Raw genomic sequence first — 21,854 nt, 5'->3', positions numbered from 1 at the left:
GAATGTATATTTATCTTGGAACACCTTTCTCTTACTTTTATGTAAAGACCAGTCGTTGTATGTTAATATTAGAGGAAAAATAGTCTTTTATTCTTTTTTTTTTTTCATTTATAGTCTTTTATTCGTATTTTTATTTCTATTCCTCAAATTAACCTTACTTCTTTCAACTCTTACCGCAGCAAATGTCAGAGTAGATTTTGTTGGGAGTCTTTTTATCTTCTGATAAAATATCGTTGGTTGCAGACATGCTCTGTATTTCCCGTTACCTCCTCTTACTTTTCCTAAGGAACACCATTTCTTTGGAAGCTTGAATTCAAGCCAATGGTCCCTGTGGGCTTGTTCTATGTGGATAGATTTCGTCTTCTGAATAATAATAATTATACTATACTACTACTACTACTACTACTACTACTAATAATAATAATAATAATAATAATAATAATAATAATAATAATAATAATAATAATAATAATATAATAATAATAATAATAATAATAATAATGCACGACTTCCAATACCTTCAATTTCCAATAAAGCGATCATTGTCTCGCAGCCGTCAGGACACCCAGTGCTGTCCTTGATCTCTTGGTCTCGTAACTTTCTCTCAACGTCGAGAGGAGAATTTATTTGGGGGAAAAGATGCCGAGAGAGAGATTTTCATATAATGGGTGAAATGTTATACTCGCTTGCTAAAAGGTACGCGCCCAGCGGGTGAAACACACTCCTAGGTATTATTCATTGTTTTGTCTTTACTTTTATTGGAAGTATTCGCGACTTATGGCCTCTGATGAACGCGGATGAAAATGAAGAATGATTGAAGGCGTAAATGGAAGGTTTTTTCTTTTTGAATTTTTTTGATTGACGTGCATCGATAATGGATGATTTTCTCCGTATGGCTTGAAGGATATTTCTTTTTCATTTGATCATTGCATTATTGAGGACTGTTTTCTAAGGTTTGCAGTTATAATGCGTTAACAACCAAGAGGATTTCATGTGTGCATATATATATATATATATATATATATATATATATATTTATAATATATATTAATATAATATAAGATATATATATATATATATATATATATATATATATATATATATATATATATATATATATATATATATATATATATATATATATATATATGTGTGTGTGTGTGTGTGTGTGTGTGTGTGTGTGTGTGTGTGTGTGTGTGTGTGTGTGTACTTCAGTCATGTAACTTTTAAGCGGTAGTGCTGAGACTAAGAGTAAAGTATTAGATAACTGTTACGCCACAGGATACAAGGTGCAAACACGTTCGTAGGTGAGTGCGAAACAGCCGTAGGTATGTGAGGTGTGAGGTCGTTATCACTCGATTGAAAAAAATGAAGAGGAAATCACCGCGTGACGTCACGGGCTCTTTTTGCGTATGCAGGGAGTGGCGTTGCACCTGTTGTGATTTCTTAACAACCCGCTTGATTCGCTTCAATGCGCGAATTTTCGATCTTTATTAAGCTGCGTGTTACGTGCCGCGTGATTATTTAGTTTTTGTTTACGTAGGGCCTTTGTTTAGTTCTTTTGTTTCGTTGCGATGGCTCCCTTGACGCTAAGTGGTGGGCATTCTCGGGGTCGAGAATATGAAAGGCCCCGGCCGCCCTTAAGGCGATTTGAAGTGGTTCGGGTTTGGCTGCTTCTCTCTCGAGGTGAAATGTTTTCTTGTCGAAGTCTCTGCATATGTGCTTTTTATTTGTATATGTATGTATGTATTTATATTATGTATACATGTAAATTAATATATATACATATATATGTATATAGGTGTGTGTGTGTATTTATGTATACATACAGCCTTTGTTGGATGTAATTATGACTTGTATACATTTTCATCATGTGCGTTATCTTCATGAATTTTCAGGTTTGTTTTGGTGTAAATCATTTTCCGGCCCTAGATATATACTGTACTGTATTTTTCTATCTTTATTAACCAAAATGCAGCATTATAATATGTATATATATGTATATATATATATATATATATATTTATATTTATTTAGGAGTTTTTCTGTCTTTATAGCCTATATATATGTATGTGTATATATATATATATGTATACATATAAATATATATTTATATATATATTGTATGTGTGTATATGTGTGTGTGTATACAGAGATATATATATTTGTATAATAGATGAGAGAGAGAGAGAGAGAGAGAGAGAGAGAATTTCAGTAATCATAATACATTCATGAAAGAGCATTGCTGTATAGTGTTATTTTCGGTCTCTGCTTGATAAGGGAAGCATTGAGGAAACAGCCTATCTTTTTTTTTTTTTTTTTTTTTTTTAGATATATCAGCCAACAAAAATAAATAACCATATTTCAAGATGAAGCTTTTAGTCATTTTTAGAAAGACAAAGCTTTTAATATTGCCTAAAATTTCCTCTGGTCGCAGAATCTTTTCTTAATAGCCATCATTTTCCCAGAGTGGAGTGTGGCCTCTCCAGGTGAAGAAAAAAATAAGAAAAGAAAAACCTTTGGATAAATAAACTCTTCAAGAAGGCCATCCGTTAATGGGCTAGCTGGTGTTTTTTTTTACGCGCACCAAGTTTTTTTATTTTATTGTTATTTTTTTGCTATCGTTTTATCATTAGAATTAATTTTTATTGATTTATTTATCAAACATCCCGTTCTGCTTTCAAAGCTGTCCCTCCCTTTTAGATTTCACTATGGTAATCATTTCTATTCTGTGCAGGCACATCTTGACATTACGAACGTATGTACTTTTGCCTTAAAACTGGTCGATTTTATGCAGTATATGAATATGTTGTGAGAGCAGGCATGTATCTTCTGTGTGTATGTACATATGTTTGGTTATGAAGTACTTATACGTATGCTTGCTTGGAAACTATACTCTGTACTCTCTCTCTCTCTCTCTCTCTCTCTCTCTCTCTCTCTCTCTCTCTCTCTCTATGATGTACATATACGTAAGCTTGCTTGAAATTACTCCTCTTTCTCTCTCTCTCTATATATATATATTACAGTACAGTAAATATCTAGTGCCGGAAAATGATTTACACCAAAACAAACCTGAAAATTCACGAAGATAACGGAGCTGATGAATATGTATACAAGTCATGATTACATCCAACAAAGGCTGTATGTATACATACATACATACACACCTATCTACACATGTATATATATTAATACATATACACATATACAAATAAAAAGCACATATGCAGAGACTTCGACAAGGAACATTTCACCTCGAGAGAGAAGCAGCCAAACCCGAAATATTGTGTATTTGCACTGTTCTCATGCATCTGCCATTTTGGGCGTTACACTAACAGAAAGATTACCTTATGCCAGCTGGAAAATGACACTAGACCCATTCCAGAGCTTGCATCTGGATTCCAGGCTGAGTCAAGCCCATACACGCGGCCTTTTCCATCCATCATTGGAGAAGGGCCGAGGAAGAATTACAAGCCTCCAATCCATCACAAGTCTGTGGCGTTGATGTCACGGCTTGGGAGGAAGTGTTGATGGTCGGACCGTGGGCGTGTTCTTCGGGATGATGGGCGTGGGGCGTATGGAAATGTATCTAGCAAAGGATTTTCTTCCCGTTCCTTACCCATATTTGTCGTTTATTGGCGTTTTTATTTAATATGTTTACTCGTTTATTTTAAGTAACTTGTCATTTAAATTTTGTGCACGTATTATTATTATTATTATTATTATTATTATTATTATTATTATTATTATTATTATTATTAAGCAATCACTACAACTTATTGCTAATTCTGATGTAAACTGCATCAGGTTCTCGTGAGTGTGTCCTCTTAATTTCTCTTCAAGAGTCCGTGTTCATATTTACTTGAAAGTGAAGAAATAGCATTTTATTAATATATACATCGTTGAGTTTATTTGTCACACACATACACACACTATATATATGTGTGTGTGTGTGTGTGTGTACTCGTGCATTTTACTTTCAGATTCCTTAACCAGGAAACACTAAAGCTTGCGACGAGATGAAACTGCTTCTTACCGATAAATAAGCACTTAGTTAATGACGCTGGTAATCCCTGTGTTTATCTTTCATTCAGTTGTGTTTGTTTTGGTTCCCTCGGAAAAAAAGAACTACGGGAAGTAGTTCAGGATATTTCCGGAGCAGAGAGAGAGAGAGAGAGAGAGAGAGAGAGAGAGAGAGAGAGAGAGAGACTGCTTGTTTTGAGGGTATCCCGCTTTTTTAGCATTCGAGTTGCCATGTAGGGAGATCTATTTTCGTGACGATTTTCAATTTGAAGCAATATTTACGTCGTCATTGCGTCAAGACTCTTACACTCTGTGACTTGGGACGATTCCTTTGGCCGTGCGACGGCCGGAGTTATAAAGACGGCTTCGTATCGGAGCTCAAATTGAGTAATACTGATACGTAAGTGTGTCTTGGCATCCCACGTACCACGAGCGCGTTCGAATCCCCTGATCAAGTTCGGCCGAGCAACCTGCGCGAGAGATGGTAACTAAGTCGGGTCGCGGCGGACGGACGAGTCAGACGTGCGGCGATTGTTTGCTCTGCACATGCGGTCGTTTGGCATCGGTTAGCGGTCACGGTGGGGTCGTTTGTGGTCGCAATGGACCCCACTCGATAGAACAAACATCAAATGTTACCTTAGGACCCCGCCGAAGGGAGCGGAGACCCCACGACCCCCCCTTGGTGGACGCCTCCTCGCGGGACTCGATGTTTTTGTCATTAAAGTTTTTTCTTTGGCGGAGCTAAACTGCTCTTACCGCCAGTCAAGCTCAAGTCAACGTCATCTATTCTTCTTCTTGTGTTTTAAGGAGGCCTTAAGAGATAGGTGAACAGGGCCCCCCCCTTATCAGAGACCCTCCCACCCCACCCCCACTTTTGTATATTTCTAGGGGAACACTCCTGCCCCCACTCCCACCCCTCCTTCCTCCTTGTTACTCGTGTGTTTTGTGGTGTGAAATGAAAGTGCTATTGACTTACGCTCTCATGAAAAATTTTAATTGTTAATCAGCTTTGAGGAGACGAGACGAACCTGAAAATAGTTCTCGCCTTCTTTGTGTATCGTCCTTGATTGATTGTGCAAACGTAACTTTGATTCTTATTGAAAGAAGTAGTGCCCGAAACTGTGTTGCGGTCAGAGAGAATTTACTCCAAGATAAATAAGATCTTGAAAAAGGGTTAAAGTGGTCGTTGAGTGTCTTCAGGTTCTTCCTGTGAAATGTTTGTGAACAAACAAGTGGAAGGAAACTTAGTGCGTGTCTGAAGGATCGATTTATAAGATAATCAGTTGGACTTCTCCTTTCCCGGATAACCAACGAGTGCATCTCTCAGAAGCAGCAGGTAAGAATGAATTGTTTGTCAGCAAACATCCCCCTTTTTTTTTCCGAGTTAATTTCGCTTCGCGTGCCATTGTGTTTGCCTTCCAAGTTGACTTAACTCGGGTATGTCTTCATTGCCACTTCATTGCCTTTGGATAACACCCGCCTGGCTTGTTTAACTTCCACATTTTTAGGCCAGAAGTTTAATTATTTTAATTTTAGTTCTGAGGTATCGTGTTTCAGAAGGTCCCGGAGGCGACTCTGGGCAGTACGAATATTTGTAAATGTAGCTTTTGTTTTTATTGTCTTTGTATGTGTATATAGCTCCGGGTGTGCTGGATTCGGTGATTATTGACGTTTGTGTTAATTAAATAAATGTGCAGTGATAGGGTATTATATTCAGTGATATACATATATATATATATATATATATAATATATATATATATATATATATATATATATATATATATATATATATATATATATTATATATATATTTGTGTGTATGTATATATATAATATATAATTATATATATATATATATATATATATATATATATATATATGTATATATATATATATTATATATATATATATATATATATTTATGTGTATGTATATATATAATATATAATTATATATATATATATATATATATATATATATATATATATATATATATATATATATATATATATAGACCACGTCTTCCAATCAATTTTATCTCAAGGAAATGTACATAACGTGCTTCCGTACCATCATTGGACGTGTTCAAATTGCCACCTGTTGGCGGCGCAACTCTTGTGGCTGGCGGCGGTCCCTTTGATAATAAAACTATATATAGACTTTCACAAGTCTGCCTTTCTCTCACGCTCTCTTCGGCTGAATATTATTTTAATATACTTTCTGGATACCTTTGCTTTCTTTTGAAAGTCGACGTTATACCATGTAGTGTATGAGTTTTTTTCTGTTCTGTATATTCTGTCAGAACACCATTCTTCAGAAGCTTGAATTCAGTTCAGTGGCCGCTGTAGGCTTGTCCCATATGAATAGGGGTTTATCTTCTCAATAATAATAATAATAATAATAATAATAATAATAATAATAATAATAATAATAATAATGATAATAATAATAATAATAATAATAATAATAATTTTACTTGTAGTTTTACTTTTATATTTTTCGTTTTTTTTTTTGTATGGCTGGGCTAATTCATATTGATTTAACTTGACCATTTTTTCTTCCTGTATATATTTTTATTTATTTATTATTTATTTCATCTATGATTATACCGTTTGCCCTAACTTTGCGTTAGCTACACTTTGGGGGAGTGATACCAGATTGCCTAGATATAAATTACTTCAGGGAAGGATGATATGTTAGGCCGGCTTATGCCATGTTAAAAGACAGAATAGGTTATAAAAGTTTACACTAATCATTTACTCCGTAGGGGGTTAGTGCCGTCTGTGCACCTCATGCGATGTACTGTAGGCATTACTTAAGGTTCTTTGCAGCGTCCCTTCGGCCCCAAACTGCAATCCCTTTCATTCCTGTTACACTACCACCATCCATATCCTTTTTCTTCAATCTGACTTTAAATCCTCCTCTAACAATTGATTCATAGTGCAACTGCGAGGTTTTCCTCCTGTTAAACCTTTCAAACCTCCTTTACTGTCAATTTCCATTTCAGCGCTGAATGACCTCATTGGTCTCAGCGCTTTGCCTTTGGCCTAAATTCCATATTCCATTATATTCCATTAGTCATTGAGTGACAGGCCCTAAAATGCAGTTGTTCCTTAAATGTGTTTTTTTTTTTTTTTTTTTACCATTTATTACTCTTGACTAATACTGGTATTATCAAAATCTCTTCCCCTCAGTATTCAACAACTTTTTTTCTTAAGTATCATTCAGCCTGAAGCCCAAGTCTAAGGATGGAATCTAGATATTAAAGAAAGGCGACATAGAGACTAGATTAATTTCCTTTCTCTCTCTCTCTCTCTCTCTCTCTCTCTCTCTCAGTCAGTGAAATGAAAGTAATGAAAATATAAACTGTCTTCCGTGAAAATGTTAATTGAATTTTTCTCGCCCATTTGAAGGTTATAAATTTGAATTGATTGTAGGATCACAATTTTGCCTGATGGGATAAATTTAGCTTTTATTATTGGTATTAAAATGTTTGCCAATTAACACTGCTTCAACAGCTTCAGTATATTGTATGGTAGCCCTAATGGTTAAAGTCAATTTTTAAAATCCATACCATTGATTTAATGACACAATAAAGATGTTTCTTCAATGGCACTATACCTTTTCGAAGCTATGTTATCTATCTATATATATATATATATATATATATATATATATATATATATATATATATATATATATATATATATATATATATATATATATATATATATATGTGTGTGTGTGTGTGTGTGTGTGTGTGTGTGTGTGTGTGTGTGTGTGTGTATATATATAATCACACTTGGTACGTAATTTTTATATATCAAAACACCACTGGTGTCTGAAGATGGCTTAGCAATAAATAACCGACACCGGTCAGGATACGCAACCGATTTTCACTTCTTCCCAGTGCAGTGGTGTTTTTATATATATAATATATATATAAACATATATATGTTATATATTTATATATCAAAGGAAATAAGATCGTCTCCTTTATAAATTTGTTAGTATTCCTGCCCAACTAAATGCCAGAGCAAACAAATAGCATAATATATTCACACTGTCATTTTATCCTGAATGCTGAACAAGCGTTGTAAGAGGTCATCGCTCAATCCCCCAATGTGTCTTTGCTCCCTGTGAAGCTGCTTGGCTGTTCATTCCTGTGAATGGTTTCGTGCCTTTGGGACGTTCGTTTTCTTGCTGCTTGCTAGCTGTGTGTATCCTTTTCCACAGTTGACTTACTACCAGGCGTATGATCTATAGCTCATTTCTGTAGAGGCAGAGTTGGTTTTTAAGGAAACGGGTCCAGAGCGGTTTTCTTATTGGTACTGAAGTCTGTCTCTCTCTCTCTCTCTGTATAGCCTACATATTTTTCGACGTAGAGAGAGAGAGAGAGAGAGAGAGAGAGAGAGAGAGAGAGAGAGAGAGAGAGAGAGAGAGAGAGTAAAAGTGTGCAGTAACGACCCTGATTCCATTTAATTTTAGTTGCTTTTTATTTTATGCAATATATATGCACCTGGAGTAGAAGGAAAACAGGACTGCTACACCATTTATCAAATACGTCCAAGGTGCTTATCAGGTTTGTCTGTGAAGTACGCTGTAATTTGTAATCGTTTAAGCACTGAATATTCAACTGGCACCAAGACAGACAGACAGACAGAGAATCAAGATCAAATAGACCCGCATCCTTTCAATATCATTTTCACTTTTACACGTGGTGTCGTTCTGTCTTTACTCCTCCTCCTCCTCCTCCTCCTCAGTTGAATTGTCTATTGATTGGATGAGTTACGACCAGATAACTCATTTTGTTCGTTGGACTTACGTATTGCTCGAATTTATGCTTGCTGTTATCTCTTTCCTGATGCGTACTTGGACCCAGAAAAATTGGGAATAGAACAGTGAATATTTTGATGTACGTTGTATTTATCTTTTATGGATTTATGAATATTTACTTGTGATTTTATATTATACTGCGATATCTTACGTGTACCTTATTTATTATATTGCGCAAATTTTACACTGAATTTTATTTAAGGGCAAAAAGAAAGCGTTTCTAATTTCTTCCGAATTTTTTCCCTTGTTCAGAGAGTTGAAAGAAAAAAAGTTTCTTGAAAGAATAGAGCTATTCTTTCGATTTATGTAGATGACTTAATAAGGTAATTGAGGATTTGCCTTGAAAAGCATTTACACATATGTAACATCTTGCGTCGCAGTTCGTGAATTTCTGCTAACTACGTTTTGGACATTAATCGTTCATATAATATTTATACTGATTATTTGTTTTCTTGTGCATCATCATATCCGCCCCAGTTGTTTATATTCTTGCGTGTTAACAGGAGTGTTCCTGTACTTCGGTACCAATGCCCATGCTGGCATAAGGACAGCTGAGTCAACAGCAACAGCGACATCAGGACCAATGCAGCAAGTTCAGTTTTTTATCCGAACCCGGATCTAGACTTTTATGTATATATATGTGTGTATATATATATGTATATATGTATATATATATATATATATATATATATATATTTATATATATATATGCATATTTGTACATATATATATATATATATATATATATATATATATATATATATATATATATATATTTTACATATTTGTATATTTATTTATATATTTAAGTCATCCATATCGGTCGTGATGGTGGGAACATAGTTATATATAAAATTTATATACTTAATTTCTTTCGGGAAGGATACCTGAGGGTCTAAAACTAATCTTCACTTTTTCTTTTTAAAGTTTTTATTCCCATTTTTGTATTTAAATCAACTTCTTTGAAGGACTTTTTGATTTGTTGGTGATTTAAATATACTTTATATTTATTCCAAATTGCACAAACGTTAGTGATCGTGATGGTGGAGACCTTTGCAAAATTTACGACTTAATTTCTTTTCGGAAGGATACCTGAGGGTCTAAAACTAATCCACTAAGTTCTGATCGGAATCTGATTTAAATCAACTTCGTCGAATTTTGTTGGTGATTTAAATATCGGTCCAAATTGCACAAGAAGATGCTGTATGTTATCGCTTATTTTTGTGGTCATCGCAAACAAATACTGTGTTAAGTTATTGAAATTTATAACGCAAATCTTCAGCGGTGAGGTGCTCCTACCTTACTCTCCTTTTTTTTTTTTTTTTTTTTTTTTAAGAGAACTATTTCAATTTTTTTTCCTATTTTGACGTAGATTTCTTCCTAAGGAAACATAGGCGTGTCTAATGTCGTCCTTACCAGGGAAATTATATCGAGGCATCGCGTCTTCTGCACCTGTGATTTTGTCCGATAATTAGTGGCTTTTACGAAATGTTCGGGAATTTGGTATGCTGAAGTGTTTGTTTACGACTGCAAGAAGTAAGGCGTTTTCGGTTTAGCTGTGGGAAATGCAAGTCATTTTATTGCATGGTCATCGTATCTTAAACTTACAAGGACCGAAAAGAAGGAAGGGGAAGATCTGGATGATGAGCTTGTATACCAATATAGTGAAGAGAAAAAATTGGATCTTATGATGTGATAGCAGCCGCATTAACTTTATCTTTCCACAATTTAAAATTTTTCGCTTTTATCAATAGATTAGTAGAGATGGGTATTGACCGAAGTTACCGTTCGTTGACAGATTACCATAAGTTTAATTCACCCAAGTTTTTTGAAACACAAAGTAAGTGGATATACAAGGACTTTTTTTTTTCCAAAATAAATTGAGAGAGTTATGTAAAGAAATGTCATTAAATCTAATATATGGAGTACATGAAACGCAGTGTAGGCTAGTCGATCAAGATAGAAAATTTAAGTTGAATATAGCATTCAAGAACGTTGGGTAATGAATTGGGTACCTAGGTAAAGGATTATGGATCCAAAATAAAAATTAACAGCTTCCAAAGGCGATGAGAACGCGGACGAAATGAAGTTCAAAAGCATCACAGCTCTGGAAAATACAAATGTTTCGAAATCGGATAGGCACAAATATAAAGACAGAATTCATTTTCTTTATACGAAGACTTAATATGTAGAGGAATGGGAAGAATTTGAGAGGCACACAGATCTGAAGGACCTCACGGTCGGTTGAAAATTGGTGGCGCAAAGTGAATGGGATAAGGAGTGACGTGAATGAAATGACAGGCGAGAAGAATTGAGGAACGCAGCAAAGGGTGAATAATAATAAAAAAGAATCATGGAGAATATTGACAAGTAAACAGTAGTTAGGAGCGCGGCAGATTATTTGGACACTGGAAATAATATAACTGCCGAATATAACAAAGTGCGCAGCATTAATATGGAAGGAACTGAAGTAGGCGTGACGTAATCCATAATGAGAGAACCGCGCATTAAATGTTAAAAGTGAGGCGGATGGGTAAAACAAGGCGAAGAAAATGAAGTATATAAATAGATAAAGAAATATGAGGAAAGCTGTCAGAATCCTAATAAGATCCTAGACAGAGGAACATAAAAATTCAAATAAGTTCTCTGATGCTCCAAGAATTCACCCAGGCAATCCTGGTGAACGCGAAATCTGAAAGCAATATAACTCTCTACACACCAGGGATGGAAGGAACACAAGCTTCGAATAAATCATATTATACACTTCATATTTCTTCAAGGATCTGCACCGCCGTTTACAGACCCTCTCTCTCTCTCTCTCTCTCTCTCTCTCTCTCTCTCTCTCTCTCATTGTCAACATATGTCAAATGTGGCAAAAGGGCTTACTGTACCACCCCCATTACTTCAATATGACATCATCCCCCACTGTCACATAACTCTGTGCCTAATGCCGCCCCACCCACGCCCACCGCCATCCACGACGAATTCTCCGCCCACTTTATAATCCCTCTCTATTACCATGTAGCTTGGTAGTCCTCATTCTCTCCCTCTCTCTTTCTCTTTCTCTCTCTCTCTCTCTCTCTCTCTCTCAGACCGAGGAGAACATCATGGCAACTGCGTCCAATAAATACGGGTTGCGTATCGGTGACTTAAGCGATGGTTAGCTCCCCTCCCCCTCCCCTCACCCCTGTATCAAGTTTACATAGATGTACGCGACAGCTTTATCCTCCCTTAAGGAGTATTATTATGGAGGGATTACAAGGGCTGCTCATGTTAGTTAAGGCACTGGGTACGACGTTCAAGTCTCGAAATGAGTGGGTATAGTGCCCCGTGATATTATAGGGTATGACCCTCAGAATCCTGGGGTGGTCGTCAGCAAGTGCTTGCCGCATGTCAGTCAGCATGTTCGTGCGCAATGTGCTTTCGGTTGCGTTTGTAAGTTATTTGGGTTTTGTGGGAGTGAGCATAAACATTTTGGACGAAATGCAAAGGCATTTTGTTATAGACGGCACATAAGTCCCTCGACTATCCGTGGGGATGGGCGTTGGGATTGCAGCCGCATCCCATTAACCGTATGCAAATCCGAAAGTAACACCGTCTGGCGCCATCTTAACTATGGGGAAAAATGCGCGTGGTTGATGTTCATGTTTACGTAATGTTTGTGAATGTTTGTATTCCATTTTGAATAACACCATTATGGAAAATGGGTTCAACTACATCCTTATAAACACGGGAGAACTATTTGAGGACAAAAGAAATATAATAATAATAATAATAATAATAATAATAATAATAATAATAATAATAATAATAATATCCTTTATTTCAGCTCAGGGTTGTACTCGTATAGAAATTACATTCCACACCAAAAATGTAGGGAAGAAACAGAGAGAAACAATAAAAATCTGAGAGAGAGAGAGAGAGAGAGAGAGAGAGAGAGAGAGAGAGGTAAATTATAAGTTACTTAAAGTACTCTGATAAGAACTCGGTTCCAAACAGAATGCAGAGAGAGAGAGAGAGAGAGAGAGAGAGAGAGAGAGAGAGAGAGAGAGAGAGAACATGCTTGTGTGTTGGAGAGAAGAGTCCGGATGGATGGATGGCTTTTGTGAACACAAGATCTGCCCCGACCATCTGTGTTTATTTTTCCTTCCACTTATTTTCTGGGTTCGTTTCTCCTTTTGTGTTTCATTGAGTTTGAACTTGTGTGAATTTTTATTTGGGTTTTTTATTTTTTATTTCTTTCGTTTCTGTCGTTTTTCATCAACTTTTTGTTTTTATTCTGGTGACTGAAAATTATTATTATTCTTGACTTTTATTTCAATCAAAATTTTTATTAATTTTTGTATTTCGCCTTATTGTTCTTCTCATTATTCCTCGGTTGATGTTTTGTTGTCTTGAAGTTTTTCAGTGTCTCTTATACTTCCTTTTTCGTTGGATTCTTATTTACTTCCTGTTTTATTATAATTTCGTTCCCTCGCACACTTCAAGCTCTCACTGTCTCACACCGTTATTTTCTTTACTTTCCTTCTTTCCTAGATAACTGTAGCTTTTCCTCACCTTCTGTAACTGCAGCTTTTCTTCACCTTCTCCTGTAACTGCAGGTATTCCTCACCTTCTCCTGTAACTGGTAATTACAGCTGTTCCTCACCGTCTCCTGTAAATACGGCTTTCCCTCACCTTCTGCTGTAACTGTGGCTTTTCCTCACCTTCTGCTGTAACTACAGCTTTTCCTCACCTTCTGCTGTAGCTACAGCTTTTCCTCCCCACCTTCTGTAACTACAGCTATTCCTCACCTTCTCCTGTAACTGCAGGTATTCCTCACCTTCTGGTGTAACTGCAGCTTTTCCTCACCTTCTCCTTTGAGGATCCTCACTCGCGCGCGTGGCAATCTAATTCATTCCCCCATCAACATACGGCGATGATTATTCTACCCTCGTTGATTTCCCCTCATCCATCGACGACCCTCTTAATGAGTGTTGTTCGGGAATCAGCTACACGGACCAACTCTCCTCAGGAGTAGAAGGGAGTAGTAGTAGTAGTGAGGAGAGGGAGAAGAAGTGAGGAGAGGGAGAGTAGTGAGGAGAGGGAGAGAAGTAGTGAGGCGAGGAGAGAGAGAGAGAGAGGAGAGAGAGAGAGAGAGAGAGGAGAGAGAGGGAGAAGTGAGGAGAGAGGAAGAGTGAGGAAAGGAGAAGTGAGGAGAGAGAGAAGTAGCGATGAGAGGGAGAAGTGAGGATAGAGAGAGAAGTAGTGATGTGAGAGAGAAGTAGTGAGAAGAGGGAGGAGAAGTGAGGAGAGGGAGAAGAAGTGAGGAGAGAGAGAGAGAGAGAGAGTAGTGAGGAGAGAAAAGTAGTGAAAAGAGCTTGGGGGTTCCACGCGAAGAAGAGTGCACTTTTTTTTATGATGGCATTATATGCTTCGCCATTATGCTAAACCCCTCCTCCTCCTCCTCCTCCTCCATCCAATTCCCTTGTGAAGAAGGACCTCCTCCCCCTACCCCCTCCCTCCTCCCGCCCCCACCCACATTTCCCTCTCTTCTCCTCCGGCACACCCTCATCATCATCTGTTCTGCCTCTTCACGCCTTTGACTCTCTCTCTCTCTCTCTCTCTCTCTCTCTCTTGTCAAGCGACGTAATCACCGTTTTCCTTGCTATTGTACGTAGTCCCTGTTCTAGTGTGTGTTTGTCTATCTTTTCTGTTTGTTTGTTTGTTTGTTTGTTTGTGTGTGTTTGTTGCACAGGGCTGCCATATTGTTGGCTGTTCTGTGCTTGTAACTTCTTGAGAATAATCATGTGATTGTTTGTAAATGAACAATTTAGATTTTACACACATCTGTAGATATATATATGTATATATATATATATATATATATATATATATATATATATATATATATATATATATATATAATATATATATATATATATATATATATATATATATATATATATATTTATTTATATAACAGTACATATATCTAAATGTAAATGTAGATTATGAGAGAGATAAACGATGTTACTTTCTTTTCAGGCCTGTTTCATATTTGAGAAGAGAAGATCCATTTATATATGTATATATATATATATATATATATATATATATATATATATATATATATATATATATATATATATATGTTGTCTCCTGGTAAGCAACAAGTATTCTCTCTCTCTCTCTCTCTCTCTCTCTCTCTCTCTCTCTCTCTCTCTCTCTCTCTGTCACACAGTAATTAGCCATTTGTAATCATATACTTTGTTACTGCTAATGTAACATGGATTCTACACTCACTTATCGACGGATGCTTTTCAGCATTGCATTCGTACCAGGCAAAAATGCAGAATAAAATGCTTGAAGGATAAGAAAAAAAACAAAAGCTTGCTTCGACTGTTGTGAATTAATGCATCGTGTTTGTTTAAGATTAATGTTATCATTAACCTCTTATGTTACTTGTGTTGTGACTCAGCCCCTGAGAGAGAAAGAGAGAGAGAGAGAGAGAGAGAGAGAGAGATTTATAAGACATGCAAGAAGGTCATCTGTCACTCATTACGGATGCATTCCTTCATCGCTCCTTCATCTTCACAAAAGTCGCCTCCTGCCGGTCTCCCAAGTTGAAGAATCCTGTCTTTATTATTATTATTATTATTATTATTATTATTATTATTATTATTATTATTATTATTATTATTATTATTATTATTATTAACCTCGACAGACCCTACAGCAGCAACTCAACAATTATACCTAACAAGCTGCTCTGCACTTTTCGGTGACATTAATAAAAACTCTTGTATTATGAAACATCTGCCCATCTGCAGTGCTCTCTCTCTCTCTCTCTCTCTCTCTCTCTCTCTCTCTCTCTCTCTCTCTCTCTCTCTCTCTCTCTCTCTCTCTCATGCTTTAAAAACCGCGTCTGTATTTTCATCTTAATAACTTCTTACCACTGTATTTTTTGGGTGATGTGGTATTTTAGACGATTATATGTGTAATTTTTATTATACACCTTATAGAAAACTAAAAAATAGTTTGATATAATAATATTTTATAACATATTCGGTATTTTCTCTTTTCTTTCCGTTCACATCCAGCAACCATTTTCATTTCCATAAAGTAAAGTAGGCTAATATTATTTTTAACCGGTCTTTCAAAGCTTCCTTTATTTTCACCAGTCAGTAATAAACTCCATAAATTCAGCTTCCTGTCCTATATTCGCATATCTTCCACTTCTGCAACTTCCATTTTCTAGCTCCAGTTAGCGTTTCATCATTCACGTTCAGTTTACAAACCAGTTTAAACAGCCCCTTAATTCTGCTACATCTCTCGCTGTTTCCCAGATTTCTCTCCTCTCTTCATTCATTTGAATATTAAACAAGAGAGGAGACAGCACGCCCCCTTTCCGAAGTCCTGAGTTCACACCAAACCATTTCATTCCCGTCACGTAGCCTTCCACAACCCTCACTTTCATTTTGAAAATTCTGATAGCTCATGACAAATTGCCATCTGCACTATTATACATCCCCAATGCAGCATATACCATCGTTGCTTTTGGTTACGTAATAATCTTCCTGTAGGTCATGATATTATTTGGTCTGCGAATTGCGAATTGTTTTTAATGTTGTTATTATTTGGTTAAAATATATTGATGATTTTTCGCAAAGATAATTATTTTATATTGATGATTTCTTGAAGATAATTACTTATATTAATGATTTCTCACAAAGATAATTATTGATGATTTATCGCAAAAATAATTACTTCAAATATATTGATGATTTCAAAGTGAAAGATAATTGATTTTCAGAAATAATTCATATTGATGATTTCTTGCAACGATAAGGACTTCAAACATATCGATGATTTCTGGCAAAGATAATTCGTTCAAATATGTTGAAAAACCACACATTTTGCTCATCGATGACCAAGGTTCTTGAGCCGTTGATTCACGAGAAAAAAAAAATAAATCAATCCATTTTGTCTTAGAACCTCATTATGTAAAACTGCTTTTGTGTAGTTTTTGTAAATTGTACAATAAAAAAAATTAGTTGCTTTCATTAATTCTCCACGTGCTGCAAATAGCATGTCTGGTCATTTGTCTACCTGTTGACCAGAGCGAATTAGAATTGCAGAGATCCGAGGGTGTATATTAAACGATGGGTGAGCTGGGTGTTGTCTCTGGGTAAATATGTGTCAAGAACGGCGACTGGGTCTCTGCATCACTGCGCCAGAGAGCAGCTGACTTCGCGATATATTTGTTAATATGGGTATTAGTTTTACTGTGGGTGTGTGAATATTCAAATTTGTCTTTTTTTTATCGTTTGTTTAGGTCTTGTTTCTCCCTTCCTTTGATATGCTTCTCTCTCTCTCTCTCTCTCTCTCTCTCTCTCTCTCTCTCTCTCTCTCTCTGTATATATATATATATATATATATATATATATATATATATATATATATATATATATATAAAATATATATATATATAGATATATATATATATACATATATATATGTATATATATACACATATACATACACACACACACACACCTTACAATTCACAAGATATTATCTGTAGAACTGTTACAGAAATCGCCGTAGCAACCTACTCTCCGTGTTACGTTTCTAGATAACACGTACATTTCTCGCCATACAAGGGGAGAAGGAAGTTAAGCTTTGCGATAAAATTCTAGGTACGTCTCATTTCATTTCCTTATTCCGTAAGCCACGCCAGCAAATGACGTTCCCCCCCCGGACTGACCGGAGGGTAACTGAACCCTGTCTTCACTCGACGAACGAAGATGAAGAAAGAGGAAAAAGGTTGACGCTGTTAAAAGTAATCGGCCGAATCAGCAACAGTACCCAGAGACGTGGTTGGCAGACGCCAAAAAATGTCACTTTCTGGTCATCTGTCTCAGACGTGGCAAGGCGTCGACGGCGACCTGTTGTCTATCCGGAATTGAATTGAATTGAATAGAGAATTTGGGGCAAAGGCCAAGCGCTGCGACCTATGAGGTCATGCAGCGCTGAAACGGAAATTGACAGTAAAAGGTCTGAAATGTGTAACAGGAAGCATACCTCGCAGTTGCACTATAGTCAATTGTTAGGAGAGGGTGGAAAGTAAGATGGAAGAAAGAGAATGTGAAAGGAGATACAGTAAAAGGAAGGAAAGAGGTTTTAGCTAGGGGCCGAAGGCGCACTGCAAAGAACCTTAAGTAACGCCTACAGTGTACCGCATGAGGCGCACTGACGGCACTACTCCCCTACGGGGTTGTCTATCCCGAACAGACAACAATATAGGCCTGACCTCGTAGCGGGGTAGCGCCGTCAGTGCACCTCACGCGGTGCACTGTAGGCATTACTTAAGGTTCATTGCAGCGTCCCTTCCTTAGGCCCCGAGCTGCAACCCATTTCATTCCTTTTACTGTACCTCCATTCATATTGTTTCTTCCATCTTTCTTTCCTCCCTCTTTTAACAAATGTTTCATAGTGCAACTGCGAAGTTTTCCTCCTGTTGCACTTTTTAAACTTCTCAATTTTCCTTTCAGCGATGAATGACCTCGTAGGTCCCAACGCTTGTACTTCGGTCTAAATTGTATATTCTATCTATCCAGTATAGGCCTGATTTCGTATTAAGGTTGAATTGGCAACGCAGAGAGTAGCAAAAACTTCAACTGTAAGAATGAAAGAATTACGTTTCCAGTGTAGAAAGGGAGTGGTTGACTGATTGGTTTATATCAAATGAAGTTTATGACTATGCGACTAAAGTCATTGTGCTGTATATATATATATATATATATATATATATATATATATATATATATATATATATATATATATATATATATATATATATATATATATATATATATATATATATATATATATATATATATATATATATATATATATATATATATATTTGATGTGTGTGTATGCATTATACATATGTATGTATATAAGAGTTATATATGTATGTATGAGAGAGAGAGAGAGAGAGAGAGAGAGAGAGAGAGAGAGAGAGAGAGTCTTTCATTCCGCAAAAAAATGTGCTGCAGAAAAATTATTGGTCGGATAATAATTTTGGTAATTCAACACGATTTCTCTTAATCGTATGATTGTACACATTTCGTTTATGGGATTGGAGTCTAGTGATGTTTATTTTGTCCCTTGAAATGACAAAAACCAAATGACGTGAAATCTCTCGTAGGGAAGGAAGGAGACACCTTTAACATATCGTCATAATTATTTCACATCCTTGATATCCATCCTTACGTCATTTCTCCTATCCTCATCCTTAAGGATCCGTTCGACCTTGCGGGATGACCTCTCTAGTATACCTCTCTGTGACCTTGGCCCTTCCCTTTTGCATTCTTACGTTGTAGCAGCTTATTTATTGCCTTTGGGTGAATGTCTGACAGGTTTACTTACGTAAAAAAAAAAAAACGCACATTACTTATTAAAAAATAACCCGTTTTTGATTCATTCATTAGGAAATCATCAAAATGGCATTACTTATTTTTATGATTAGAAGATGAAATTTTAAATTCGTTTAGTGTTGGTATAAGGAGAGTAGCATCGAGATGAGTTAAATCGTAGATTTTATTGCGCTTTTTATTGAATCATTAGAAATTATTATAATTTTATGGCCTTTTATTACAGATAAAAGTGGCAAGAAGACGGGTGTGGGTAAAGTTATGCATGAAGAGAATAACTTTTCGAAGTGAAGTCGAATTTCGTGATCAATATTATTCTTTGTGGATACACACATATATATATATATATATATATATATATATATATATATATATATATATATATATATATATATATATATATATATATATAAATATATATATATATATATATAAAAATTACTATCATTAGCGAAGACACGTCTGTTAATTCTCACGGTCCAGATCACTATGATTTTTTTATTTTTATTTATTTATTTATTTTTTTTTTGTGAAGCTGCATGCCCACCCAATTCATTCACTGTCACATCGTCGTGGTCCCCTGGCGTATCCAGTTCCAACGAGGCTGCTACCAGATGGCCCTCTTAATATATTAGCCAGATTCCCGGATGCGGTTGAGGATTCCTGAGATGCGTTGCGTAGTCAGTGTTCACAGGTGAATGACTGGATTGTATTTGGAAAGAAGAAATGGCACTGGTTAAATATGCTCTGTTCGAGTTTAGTGACATGCTCCAGGTGGCTTTCATTTTTTACTCTCTCTCTCTCTCTCTCTCTCTCTCTCTCTCTCTCTCTCTCTCTCTCTCTCTCTCTCTCACCTTAAGTAGTTTTGGATTTCTAACTGTGGATATAGATTTCTTTTATCCACAATTAGAAAACTAAAGCTTACTTAGAGAGAGAGAGAGAGAGAGAGAGAGAGAGAGAGAGAGAGAGAGAGTCAGCCAGTCAGTCAGTCAGTCAGTCAGTCTAACATAAGGAATATTTTGAAGCTATAGCATGAAGTCCTGTTTGTCTAAGAAATAAATTTTTCAAGCTATACCTTTGAGATTACTTTTAATTAAATGGACTTCACTTGACTTTTATGCCATCCAAAGAATTGCAGTTTGCCATTACACATCGAATCCAGGCATTCAGATCCTTGAATTATCATCGAGATATAATGATCCACTGTCAACAGAAGTACTTAGGACTGAAATCTATGATGTGAGAGCCCTTTGAATTTGGTGTGGCAAATGTGTGCTTGATTTCTAAGTTTTTCCTAAAAGAAGAAAATGGAAGACATTACATAATGTATTACGGCTGAAATGATTAAAATGACCTTTATTTGTGCTCTGATTGCGACAGTCATAAGTATTTTCTTATTGCGTTAATTACAAAGAATTTTGCTGTTTTCAGTGCTAGGCTCAAATACGAGCCAGATGTATATCACATTTAATCTTGAAAAACATACGCCTGTATAATGCTCATTATTATTATTCTTTAAGGATTCCACTAGTAGTGTAGATTTAGATTTGTAAATAAAGGAAACTGGAGATAATTAGAAATGCCACCCTTCCCCCTTCTATACAAAAGAACAGCGTCCGGACACGCCTGTGGGAATGTGGATAAGATTTTCTCAAGATATGAATGCGTACCATACGCATTCGACAATGACCCAAGCTGAGCATGGAATAGGGTAAACATTACGGCTCACGGGGATACGGACCTTACGGTACGCCACCTCTCTGGTCAAAGTTCCTTGGTTGTCCACTTCGAGGCCTTTCTAAAGCTTGTCTCGTAAGTGGCCCTATTTCGGGCTTTTGGAGGGCGATAGGTGATGGGCCTCTCTCTCTCTCTCTCTCTCTCTCTCTCTCTCTCTCTCTCTCTCGAGTTCTGAGTGACCCTGACTCGAGAGAGAGAGAGAGAGAAGTGGCTGGTCTTCTGAGCTTCTTAAATGAAGTTGTACTTTGGATTCTTCAATAGATGCATTCCGATGGTTGGCTGCTACGTATCTTCTAACGTTAATCTATATACATTGTGTATAGATTTGATCTTTATCTATATTCTTTTGGTTGTACCATTTTTCATAGGCATTCCTTTAGTTGATTTAACGAATTTATTTATAGTACGTTAGCTATAGAATATATATATATATATATATATATATATATATATATATATATATATATATATATATATATATATATATATATATATATATATATTAGAAAATCATGGCAGTTTTATAAATCAGGATTTATGGGTATGGCAAATTTATCATTGAGCTGTTATGACTATTATTTTTATACTTTGAAAAATGCATTTTCAATGCATATTAAACATTAATTAAAAACAAGTACTTTCTTAGTATGAAAATTGAGTGATTTTTTTTTATCTGAAATAAACTCCAGTTTATATCCATACTAATCCCAGTTATGAAATATAACAGTAAAACAACTGACACGCACATGTTGTTGCAACTTATAGTAACATAATATGACTTCAGGATGAGTTTTGCATGTTGTTGCATTAGTGAAGATTTCGATTATAAAAC

The 21,854-nt window shown here is 35.9% G+C and overlaps 1 protein-coding gene across 4 annotated transcripts in view; it reads left to right on the top strand.

Annotated features, from left to right (window-relative positions):
• LOC136856613 (serine-rich adhesin for platelets-like) overlaps positions 1-21,854 on the top strand; it is an 812,762-nt gene that overhangs the window by 254,940 nt on the left and 535,968 nt on the right. The window contains exon 1 of one of the 4 annotated variants that reach the window (XM_067134544.1): positions 4,416-5,359. The exons of the other annotated variants lie outside the window; for them this stretch is intronic. The gene's annotated coding sequence lies outside the window, so the exon portion shown is untranslated. Of the gene's footprint in view, positions 1-4,415; positions 5,360-21,854 lie in introns of those variants that run through there. 4 annotated transcript variants of the gene reach the window in all.

This window comes from Macrobrachium rosenbergii, chromosome 36, assembly GCF_040412425.1.
Source record: "Macrobrachium rosenbergii isolate ZJJX-2024 chromosome 36, ASM4041242v1, whole genome shotgun sequence".
In the NCBI taxonomy this organism is placed as follows: Eukaryota; Metazoa; Arthropoda; class Malacostraca; order Decapoda; family Palaemonidae; genus Macrobrachium; species Macrobrachium rosenbergii.
This window is presented reverse-complemented; position numbering and strand designations above follow the sequence as displayed.